This window comes from Portunus trituberculatus, chromosome 31 (genome assembly GCF_017591435.1).
Source record: "Portunus trituberculatus isolate SZX2019 chromosome 31, ASM1759143v1, whole genome shotgun sequence".
NCBI classification, from domain to species: Eukaryota; Metazoa; Arthropoda; class Malacostraca; order Decapoda; family Portunidae; genus Portunus; species Portunus trituberculatus.
The window spans coordinates 3,246,622-3,259,121 of NC_059285.1; the positions used below are offsets into that span (position 1 = coordinate 3,246,622).

At 46.8% G+C, this 12,500-nt stretch overlaps 1 protein-coding gene across 1 annotated transcript in view; it reads right to left on the reverse strand.

The window, feature by feature from the left end:
• LOC123511685 (ras-GEF domain-containing family member 1B-like) overlaps positions 1 to 12,500 on the reverse strand; it is a 409,983-nt gene that overhangs the window by 250,331 nt on the left and 147,152 nt on the right. The window lies entirely within an intron of this gene.

Below are 12,500 nucleotides of genomic sequence, written 5' to 3' on the forward strand. Positions count from 1 at the left end.
CTCTCTCTCTCTCTCTCTCTCTCTCTCTCTCTCTCTCTCTGCACCCCAGCACACAAACAGGCCGCCCTCCCCCCTCCCTCGCCAGGCCGCCCGTCCCTCGCCAGAAGGTTTCCCGCGCGGGGCTCCAAAAAAATAAAACATTGGGTATTGTAGTATCATTTTTACGTAAATAAATACTGACAGGTCAATCCCGGTTATGGAGGAGTAAATAAACAAAGAGATTCTGTGTGTGTGAGAGAGAGAGAGAGAGAGAGAGAGAGAGAGAGAGAGAGAGAGAGAGAGAGAGAGAGAGAGAGAGAGAGAGAGAGAGAGAGAGATATCATTTATTCAACTGTCTATTTTCCATCAAGCTTAAAGATAAATACACCCACCCTTTCTATCCCCCCCACCATTCCCCTCAACCTCCCATCCTCCTCCCCTCACCCCATCTCCCCCTATTCCCTCCCCTCCAAAGATACGTGCTTCCCCCAGTCCCTCTCAAAACACAGTCCGCCAGTTTCCACGTCCTGTACTGGCCAACACTGCACTGCCCCGGGTGTCTCTGTGGCCACTTCAACAAATCATGCTAGTCTTTACCCTCCACCACCCGTTTTCTTTCTTATACGAGCGAGGAAGGTCAGTGAATATAAGGTAGACGGAAAGTTAATGGCCTATTTTTCTAATTTTTTTTCTTTAAGTTATAAGGAAATGTATTAACCCTTTCAGTCCCATGCCGAGTTTTTATATTCATCTGGTTACTATTTGGCGGTTCTATACGGCTTCAGATACTTATGTGGGGATTAAAATAGTAAAGACTCTCCTAACTTCCATAAACTCTAGTCATACCCAAAAAAATCAAGGTTATAATGCGTCTCAGTATTGAAAGGGTTAAGAGAGGAGATTATTTGGTTCCGTGGCTGCTTTTTTTTGGGGGGAGGGTATTTTCTATTGTGATTGTGGTTTTCCTTGGGTTTGGTGGATAGAAGGGACAAGAAGAGGTTACACAGCATGCTTTCCTTCTCCTCTCCAAATCAATGCTTTACACAGGCCTATCTTGCACCCATTAAGTCCAGTTGTACCTCTCACCTGGTACTTCCTCACGTGCATGGTGTGTGTGTGTGTGTGTGTGTGTGTGTGTGTGTGTGTGTGTGTGTGTGTGTGTGTGTGTGTGTGTGTGTGTGTGTGTGTGAAACTTTGCACTATAATAATGGTTTAAGTTTCCATTCGTTCATTTCTCATAAGACTTTCCAATAATGAAGTGTGGGCTCTGTGTTTGCAGGTGGTGGTGGTGGTGGTGGTGGTGGTGGTGGTGGTGGTGGTGGTGGTGGTGGTGGTGGTGGTGGCGTTGGTCTTTCTTCTCACGAACTGCTTCACTCCGAATTATTCTGAAACTCTTCGCTCTCTCACCAGGACTATTTTCCAAGGCCACAGAGATGCTCAGTAAGGTTCTTAAGAGTATTTCTCCTGTTGGTAATGTAGATAACTTATTAACCTGCCACTGTAATTATAAAAACACGCTTAAATACCCGTGTAACTTCAATCAGAGCCTCTTTAAGTAGTGGAGTAAAGGACAGAAGTGTTTCAGAATAGTACTTTTTTGTCCTCACCTTTTTTTTAACCCGACTTCTCTCTCTAACTCTCCCGCACTCTCTCTCGCCCTCCCTCGCCCTGCAGCCGGTATTAGGACCAGACCTCTGAAGGGACTAATGGCCTGTGTGGTCTGTTGGGCCGTGTAAATCTCCGCAAATGCCTGTAAATCTGACCAGTCTTTGCCCGCTCCACCTGCTGCTGTTGGTGGAGGTGGTGGTGATGGTGGTGGTGGCGGGGAGGTCAGGCCAAGGGCGGGGTGCGCGTCTTGGCGTCTGTTTCGGATTAGGTGGAAGAGTGCTGGGTGTGAGGGGGGGGGTGAATGTGGGAGTGGATGGATTGTGGGTGGTTGGGTGGTTGGGTGGTGGGTGTCTGGCGCCGCACTGCACAAGACGCGCCTTCAGCATCCCTAAGAACAGCCTGACGTCACCCCGGGCTGTCACTTCTCATCGTGAAGAGGCGAGCTGGCAGGCTGCTGATTGTTGCTCTGCGGGGCTTCCGGCGCATTACTCCTGTGTGTGTGCCCGATAAGACTGTGTAGGTTCATAATACCGAGGCCTGTATTCTGAAACGCTTTGCTCTCTCACCACCACTACTCCCAAAGGCCACAGAGATGATTAGTCGAGTTCTCAAGAGTATTTCTCCTATAGGTAATGTAGAGGTACTGTTAATCCTTCAGCATCATGACGCGTTTCCATATTAATTTTGATTATTATTTGGTGATTTTGTCCAACTTCTGAAACTTATGTGGAAATTAAAGTAGTGTGGCCATTAATCCTCTGACCTCCATAGACCCTTCCTAATGTCAATAAAATGGATTAATCGTACACAAAACTCTAGGTAAAAAATGTGTTTCAGTACTGAAGGGGTTAATGTGTCACTAGAATGATAAAAACACACTTAAAATCCCATATTGTTTTAAATAGAACTTTTTAATATAGAGAAGAGGCAGCGCTGAAGTATTACAAAATAGTCCTAAGCTATGTAGAATCCTAATGACCTCACCCTGCCCCTCAAACCCGCCCTATCCTGCCCGTGTCTGCCTTTGTGCCTGCATCAACACACCTAGATGTCCTCCTGTGCTAGCCTGACGCGGACTGACGCTAATGAGGTTGAGCACTCAGCAAAAACACAGCATTTCAGTCACAGCTCACTGAATAATAAATAAGTGACGCCTGCAAATGTGTGACGGAGAACATTGCTGCTCTTACATCCGATGCGTGTTTAGGCCTGATTAGCTTCTGCCCGGGAGCTGGAGGGGCTGAGGGGCTGAGAGGGGGGTGAGGGGAGTGAGGGGATAGAGGGAATGTTGCAGGCTACTCTTCCCATTCGTCCCCTCTCCCTCCCTCCCCCCAACCCTTGCACGGCCTGAGGGGAAAGATTTTGGTTCTGGTACAATAACACAGCGAGGGAAAAGTGAAATCCCATCCAATAATGTTTCCGTGTTTCGTCTCTCTCTCTCTCTCTCTCTCTCTCTCTCTCTCTCTCTCTCTTTATGTTTACTATTCTTTCTTTTATTCTTCATTGTTATTTTGTTCCATTTTTATTTTCATTTTACATTTTATTTATTTATTTATCTATTTATTTATTTTTGTGTCTAGGATTTCTTGTTAACTCATTATTATTCTTACTTATTTCATTTTTTCATGACAAGTATTTCTAATTAACTTTTGTCATTATTCTCTCTCTCTCTCTCTCTCTCTCTCTCTCTCTCTCTCTCTCTGTTGCTGTGGCTGTTAAGATTTGCTCTCAAGATAAAAAAAAAATCACACTGCAATTTCAAACTACATTTTCAAGACACCACAGACGAAAAAGAAAGAAAAAAAAAATCAGGTGATGAAATATTGAACACCTTATCACTCCACCTCGTCTCCGTGAAGCGCCTCGTGTTGCGCAAACTGAACGAAAGGAAAAGACAAACAAAAGTGACAACAGGAGCCAAACCGGGGAACTAAACTATATGGAGACTACAATTCCAGTGGGCCTTTTTTTTTCTAATATATTTTTTTGCCCTTGTTAGTTCTTTGTCATATAAATAAAAAAAAAAAATATGAAGCAAGAGAAAATAAAGCGACGTGTCTAGGAATGATATTAACACCTTCAGTATGTACAATGACGCGCTTCCATTCCCATTCTGCTTACTATAATGGTGACTTTAAACAGCTTCAAAAATATATGTGAGGGATTAAAATAGTGAAGACTGTGGCCATTAATCTTCTGACCTCCATGGACCGTTCCTAATGTCAATAAAATGGTCTAATCTTACACAAATCTCAAGGTAAAAATGTGTCCCGGTACTGAAGGGGTTAAAGTTACAGGAAGGTCACGAGGTCCACCGAACATCTTGTCAGGGTGGATTAAAATAGTGAAGACTGTGTCCATTAATCATCTGACCTCCATGGACCCTTCCTAATGTCAATAAAATGGTCTAATCGTACACAAATCTCAAGGTAAAAATGTGTCGTGGTAATGAAGGAGTTAAAGTTACAGGAAGGTCACGAGGTCCACTGAACACCTTGTAAGGACGGTGGAGGAGTGAGGGAGTCGAGGGGGAGAGTGGAGAGGGTGAAGGGTGTCTGGGGTGAGTGTGTGAGAGGCTCCTGGCAGCGTGTGAGCCTTATTTGTTGTTGTTGTTCCCGTCTGGATGGCACCGCTGTGGGAGGAAGGGTGAAGATAGGGTGGGAGGGGTAGAAGGAGGGGTGATGTGACCGCCGCCCACAGGGGAATATATTGGCGGCCCCGCATATAGCGACTACTGGGGGCTGCCAAGGTGTGATGTGACGCGTGACAGGACTAACACACCACGCCACGTCGCCTTACGTGACGCACACCTGTCTCCTCTTGTCCTTCTCTTGTCCTCCTGCTGTCCTCTAGTCCTCCTCTAGTCTTCCTGCTACCCTATTGTCCTCCTCTTGTTCACCTGCTATCCTCTTTTCCTCCTCCTGTTCTCCTGTTATCCTCTTGTCCTCCTAATGTCCTCTTGTCCTCCTCTTGTTCTCCTGCTGGTCTTCTTGTCCTTCTCTTGACCTCCTGCTGTCCTCTTGTCCTCCTCTTGTCCTTCTGCTGTCCTCTTGCCCTCCTTTTGTCCTTCTGTTGTTCTCTAGTCCTCCTCTTGCCCTCCTGCTATCCTCTTGTCCTCCTACTGGGCCTCTTGTCCTCCTAATATCCTCTTGTCCTCCTGCTGTCCTCTTGTTCTTGTCTCCACTCTGACGTCACCGCCCCGTCGCGTCGCCACCAGCCTCCCCTCGCTCTTGTATGTCTTTCCCCCTCTAGATAATTTCCTCCCTCTGACATTTCCTCCCTGGACACTTCCCTCCCCTGGACACGTTTCCCTGTATTCATCCCCAGGCTGTGAATATTCTCCCGGCTATTAACCCCTTCAATACTGGGACACATTTTTTACTTTGAGATTTATGTTCGATTGGACCATCTCATTGACATTAGGAAGGGTCAATGTTAGTCAGAATATTAGTGGCCACAGTCTTCACTATTTTGATCCCACCACATGAGTTTCTGTATAAAATCACCAAATAGTAAGCAGAATGAATATGGAAACGCGTCCTGGTACTCACGGCACTGATGAAAGGTAGGTAACAAACTAATGAATGGAAATACTGTATTGTTGTGAATATTTCAAAGTTAGATTAGAAAAAAAGTTAGGTTAGGTGAGGTTAGGTTAGGTTAGGTTAGGCTAGGTCAGGTCAGGTTAGGTTAAGTTAGATTAGGTTCAAGTCAAGTTTAGTTAGGTTTAGTTAGAATTAAGTCATGTTAGGTTAGGTTAGGTTAAGTTTTGGAGACATTAGATTGCATTAGGTTAGGTTAGGTTAGGTTAAAGATAAAAACAATGAAGAGAGAGAGAGAGAGAGAGAGAGAGAGAGAGAGAGAGAGAGAGAGAGAGAGAGAGAGAGAGAGAGAGAGAGAGAGAGAGAGAGAGAGAAATAAAGACTGAAATAAAGAGAAAGAGAGAGAAAGAGAAATGAAGAGAGAAAGAGAGAGAGAAGAAAGAGAAAGAAGAGAGAGAGAGAGAGAGAGAGAGAGAGAGAGAGAGAGAGAGAGAGAGAGAGAGAGAACAAAGAACACAATGAGGCGAGGAAAGAGAGGGCGTAGTGGCTGCCGAGGGAATTATAAAGTGATGTCGCGCAACAATTTAGCGGGCTCACATTTGGCGCAATGCATCATGGGAAGGTAAACAACAAGGGCATGGAAATAGAACATGGAGGGGGACTCGTGATGTTTCCTTGTTCTTTTCCTTGTTTCCCTTCCAATTGTGACTGACCTCTTCTGCCCTTTCTTCTTGTTGTTGTTGTTGTTGTTGTTGTTGTTGTTGTTGTTGTTGTTGTTCGTTTGTTAGTGTTTCTCCTTTCATTAAAACAGCTTCTTTTTTTTCCATTATTTTATTTTGTTTTGTTTCAATTTTTCTATTTTCATTTTTTTTTTTACGTTCGTTTTCTTTTTTACTCTTTTTCTCTTTTTGTTTTACTTATTGTTGTTTGTTTTATTCATTTCTCTTTTTCTCTTTGATTTTCCCATTTTTTTTTTTCTTAGTTTTGTTTCCCTTTCTCCTTCAAATTATTCCTTCTTTCCCCTTTCCCTCATCGTTAGTGCGTACTTCCTCTTAACACCTTTTTATCATCTCTCTCTCTCTCTCTCTCTCTCTCTCTCTCTCTCTCTCTCTCTCTCTCTCTCTCTTTCTCTCTCTCCCCAAGTTTGTATTTTCCTTCCCCTCTTTTTTCCATTCCTGTCGCTTCATTTCCATACTCCCCTTCATTCTGCCCACGCTCTTCCCTCTTCCTCTACTCCCCTCTTCATCATCCATGCTCTTCCCCGCTCTTCGTTTTCTTCCTCCATTTGGTGTATTTTGTTTTAATTATTCTCCTCATCACCCGCTAATAGTTTCCTCCTTTGCATATTCCTCCTCCTCCTCCTCCTCCTCCTCCTCCTCCTCCTCCTCCTCCTCCTCCTCCTCCTCCTCTTCTCAAGCTTAATACTCTTATCACAACTTGCTAAACTCCCATTTCTAAGCCCCTCGTGTGTGTGTGTGTGTGTGTGTGTGTGTGTGTGTGTGTGTGTGTGTGTGTGTGTGTGTGTGTGTGTGTGTGTGTGTGTGTGTGTGTGTGTGTGACAGGAATTACATATGCAGATTAAAATATAAGTTGTCACTCACGTCCAGTCCATCAAAAGTAGTAGTAGTAGTAGTAGTAGTAGTAGTAGTAGTAGTAGTAGTAGTAGTAGTAGTAGTAGTAGTAGTAGTTTATAATCAGTTGCATCAGGTATTGCTACTGCTGCTGCTGCTGCTACTACCTACTACTACTACTACTACTACTACTACTACTACTACTACTACTACTACTACTACTACTACTACTAAAATAAATACCACTAACACTTTTTTATGCGCCAATAGCTACAAAAATAAGGATGTATGCTGGAATCCTACAACCACACACATTTACAACACCACCACAACACCACAACACATCACCACCAATACCAATATACACCACGCCAATACCCGACCACCACCACATGAGAACCACTTACATCACCGCCACTACTATTACCACACTAACATCACGAATATATCCACCACCACCACCACCACCACCATCACCACCACTACCACTCTTGCTTCCCCAACACAACAAGACATGTTAATCAAAAATATTAGTGACAATAAACCCTATCAATTCTCAGCCCCTTAAAGCCCCAAAGAGCTGCTCCCTTCCCCTTCTAAGCCAAAACAGACCCCCATCACCACAGCCCCATCAACTAAGTCCCATTACCTCTCTCCCCATCCCTCCTTCAGCCCCCACAATAGCGCTCGTCCCCACACCCACGCCACGCCTCAAGTAGCAGTAAAGATTGGCACTAAGAGAGGAAAAGTTTTAGCCCCATGTTGTCTGTTCCCTTCCCGCACCCTTCCACCCTTCCCCTCGTCAGGTATTGGTGATTTGGTGTTGTGGTATCCCTCCTGCCCTCCTTCCCTCCTTCCATCACCACTCACGGCTCACAGCTCTCGTCGCTCCGCCAGTAAAGGCCCCACGCGTGCACACTTTCCACGCTCATATTGCTCGCCCACACGCCTCTAAGATTTCTTGCTTATCTGGTAATGGGTACTTGGTCTTTGATTGTTTTCATTATGGTGTGTGTGTGTGTGTGTGTGTGTGTGTGTGTGTGTGTGTGTGTGTGTGTGTGTGTGTGTGTGTGTGTGTGTGTGTGTGTGTGCAGGGTGTGTCGCATACCAGCGTCATGTCTGTGTGTGCTGCGCGCCAAGCCAAGTGTGTCGCGTGCTAAGTATACCCTGGGAGGGTGGTGTGCTGGTGTGCTGGTGTCGGGTGTTGCATGAAGCAGACACGCTCCGTTGAGGGGCGAGTGTTGGTTCAGGCAACAGCTGCTGCCGGGCCCCTAACTTTCATCCCCCACCCACCCACCCACCGACACCCATAAAGTACTGCTGTTACTGGTACTACAACTGATGCCGCCACTGTCGCTGCTGCCGTGGGCGGTGCAGGATTTAAGGGCAAGGGCAAGCGGGGGTCAGCCCCCCTATCTCAATACACACCTGTTGATGTTGGTCCTCCACGCTGATGCCAGAGTCGTCACTGTGAGTGTCGGGGCCACCGCAGCCACGCCCCGCCCCCGCCACACCGTCGCCAAAGATGCCCCGCCCCGCCTTGGCAGGCATGGGCAGCGGGGAGGACGGGGCAGGCGTCGGCGGGGCGCTGCGGCGGCGAGGTGTTGTGGAGGAATCCCTCTCCCGGGATACATGGCGGGAGGCGGGACGGGACGCGGGGCGGGAGGGCGGCCTGAAGTACAGGCTGAGGACGTGGGCGGCGTCCTCCGTGGGGTCGTAGAGGCGAGCAATTAAACGCTTCCTCCTGTCTAGCAGGCGCCGCCGCACCTCACCCCCCGGGGCCGTCACGGGGCTCCCTGCTAGCCAGATGGCACCATCAACCGCGCCACTCCTGCTCTGGCGAGTGTCAGCAGTGAGACGCTTATCGGCCCACCCGGCACTTGAAGCAGCGGGCGCCGGGCTACTGGGGGGTGACGGGGTGGCAGCTGGGGGCAAGGGATTGGTAGGGGACGGAGGAGTGGCGGGACTGGCACTCACGGTGGGCCCTCGGTGCCTTAGCCTGGCCCTGTCCTCAGCAGGGCTACCACTCTTCCCCTCGGCGCTGGCAGGGCTCGCAGGACTGGCAGCCTCCCCCGGCCTGGCGACACCAGCCTTTTTGATGGCGTGGTGCCCTGCGGCGGTGCGCGGCAGGAGGGACACCAGCAGCCAAGCCGCCACCAGCCACGCCACCAGGATGGCAGCCACCACCGCCGCCAACATGACGCCCACGCCCTGTGTTCTGCCTTCCTATCTCGCCCCTCACTTCGTCCAACAATCCTCCAAGTCTCTCCTCCACCAATACCTCCACTCCTCCTCCTCCTCCTCCTCCTTCCTTACGATTCTCTAGGCTCCTCCTCAAAATCAACGTCTTTCCTCCACTCACACTTCACCTTCCGTTCTGTGCTTCACCCTCCAATGTTCTCACTGAAAATTCAAAACATATTTCTTTACAACACACACACAAACCACCACACAGTCCCACAACATCGACCACGACCAATAACAATAACAACACATTTACTAAAACCACTTCCCAACAGCGACAAAATAGATAAAATAAAACAATTAAATAAATTAAGTCTCCACGGAGCACACCTGCACATCAACGTCAACAGGTGCACCGCCGCGTCCTCCTCCTCCTACTCCTCCTCCTCCGCCTCGCCACTCACAATGTTCCCAGTGAGTGGTCCAGCACAGCCGCAAGCAGGTCGTTGCCGCCCCCTGCCTGCGCCTCGGACTAATCTCCCGGCGATTAATTTCCCCGGCGAGTCATTTAGCGAGGCGGCTCAGAGAATTTTCCGCACGAGAAATCCTTCCTGAGAGACGCTACTTCACCCCGGATTGTTTTCCCGCCCCCAACCCCGGTCCCTCCCCCTGCTCCCCTGTCCATCCCCGGTCCACTCCCGCCCCTCCCCCACCACCCGATAAAAATAACGGCGTCCCCTGATGGCTTCCACACACCTCACGCATCTGATTTTCCTTAGTTTTTATTTTTTTCCTCTTCCTCTTTCTCTCACTCTCTACTTTAGGGGCGAGGGTGAGAGGCACTTGTCTGAGAGGGAGAGGAGAGATGGAGCGTGTCACCCGGATCCATGAAACACACACACACACACACACACACACACACACACACACAGAGACACAGAGAGAGAGAGAGAGAGAGAGAGAGAGAGAGAGAGAGAGAGAGAGAGAGAGAGAGAGAGAGAGAGAGAGAGAGAGAGAGAGAGTCTATCAAACTAAACGGCGGAAAAAAACGACACTTCTGCACAGGAAATAAGGGAGGAGGAACAGGAAGAGGAGGAGGAGGAGGAGGAGGAGGAGGAGGAGGAGGAGGAGGAGAGAAACATTTCCTCTTGTTTCATTCTTTCTCTTCGTGTTTGCAAATATTTGGATCCACTAATACACGAAGGTAGCGAAAGGAGGAGGAGGAGGAGGAGGAGGAGGAGGAGGAGGAGGAGGAGGAGGAGGAGGAGGATTGTAAAGGTTAGTGAGGGAGAGGAGGAGTAGCTGTGCAGGGGAGAGGATGGAGGGAAGGGAAGGGAGAAGGAAAGAGGAAGAGAGAGAGAAGAGTGAAGAAGGGAGGAGAAGAGGAAGGAAGAAGTGACGGGAAGCAGACAGTGATGGTGTTGACATATGCCTCTCTCTCTCTCTCTCTCTCTCTCTCTCTCTCTCTCTCTCTCTCTCTCTCTCGTACATTCTCATTTCATTAACAAAAGCTGTGTGTGTGTGTGTGTGTGTGTGTGTGTGTGTGTGTGTGTGTGTGTGTGTGTGTGTGTGTGTGTGTGTGTGTTTAACTTACATTGTTCACATAATTACAACATGCAGAAACAGAACTATAAAACAATAAGCCCCTTCATACATCTCTCTCTCTCTCTCTCTCTCTCTCTCTCTCTCTCTCTCTCTCTCTCTCTCTCTCTCTCTCTCTCTCTCTCTCTCTCTCTCTCTCTCTCTCTAGGGCCTGGTTTGAATTTTTTAGATCTCGTCGAATCCCAAACCAAACATGAATGGAGCTTATCATTTGAAAGGGAGAAGAACAGTCACATATAACAAGCTTTTCAAATGGTAAGAGGAGGAGGAGGAGGAGGAGGAGGAGGAGGAGGAGGAGGAGGAGGAGGAGGAGGTGTAAATTGTGATGATTAGAGGGAAAGAGGGACTGGTTGTGTTGGAAAGGAAGGAAGAGGAAGGGACTTAGAGATGAGGAAAGGCACAGAGAGGAAAAAAAAAGAGGATATAGGAGGTAAGGAACGAGAGGGGAAGAAAATGGAAGAGTAAAAAAAAGATGACGGGAAAAAAGATGAAGGAAGGGACGAGGAAACAAGGGAAACAGCTTCGTGGAAACAGAAATACAGTGCATTCAAATTAAGACCATTTCTGAGTTAACCTGTATTTCATGTAACATTTCTCACACACACGAGTACAATTCAACCTTCCAATGTATCTTTCACTTCAGCAAGGCGATTTTTCTTTCACTATGTCGCACTAAGTGAATATTCTTGTACAAAGACTACTGTGTTTGTATTCTTTCTCTAACGTATCCTAACCTAACCTAACCTAACCTAACCTAACCTAACCTACTATCTATTTGTATTCTTTCCCTAACCTAACCTAACCTATCCTAACCTTTCTAACCTAACCTAACCTAACCTAACCATTAACTCTAAATTGTGTACATTTTTCTCAGGTAAACTTCTAATAACAAAGCCAGTAGAATTATGTATTTCGCGAGTAACATCTATCTCAAACCTTCTAATGTATTTTCCACTACAGCAACGTCCTTTTTTTTTTTTTTTTTTTGTCTATATCATAAATTAACTCAAGAATTCTGTACAATTTCTCACGTAGTTTTCCTTCCACTTTCCACTGAGACAAGCATTATTATCGTACATTACAACTAGCTAAATCATTCAACACCCTAATTTTCACCATAAGAAGTTCATATATCCTGCACACTTTTTCACGTGATTTTCCTCTCCAGGGTGCAGTGAAGCAAGTATTATCGTTCATTTCACTTCATTCTGTGGTGTTTTACTAGCGCATTCACCGTCAGCATTCACTCCATCAGCTCTTGTCAACACATCCTGTTTACCAGACTCTTTCAACTCCATTTATTGCCTCAAACATCATGATTAAATCTCTCTCTCTCTCTCTCTCTCTCTCTCTCTCTCTCTCTCTCTCTCTCTCTCTCTCTTAAAAGGTAACTTAAGCTCCTCCATTTTCTTATTTTTATTTTCTTTATAGAGCATCTTTCTCAAACTTTCTATATTTTTTTCTTTTCCTGTAATTTTTTCCTGTCTTGACCTTCAGGAAAGAAAATAAGGTCACGATGAAGGAAGGAAGGAAGGAAGGAAGGAAGGAAGGAAGGAAGAAGAAAGAAAGAAAGAAAGAAAGAAAGAAAGAAAGAAAGAAAGGAAGGAAGGAAGGAAGGAAGGAAGGAAGGAAGGATGGAAGGAAGGAAGGATGGAAGGAAAGGAGAAAAGTAGGAAAGAAAGAAAGGCAAAGAAAAAAAAGTAAGAGAAACATGAACAAGATGAAATACCAATAGCAGCATCAGTAGTAGTAACAGGAGGAGGAGGAGGAGGAGGAGGAGGAGGAGGAGGAAGAGGAGGAGGAGGAGGAGGAGGAGGAGGATCAGCAGTACACCACCACCATCACAACACACAAAAATCGACAGACAGTCAGAATTTACATAAACAAACACGGGGTCACTGTTTACCATAGAGAGAGAGAGAGAGAGAGAGAGAGAGAGAGAGTCAAGAAGGATTAGGAATAACTGGAAAGAGAATTAGAAGTGAAAGGAAAAGGTGAGGAGGTGGGAGAGAAG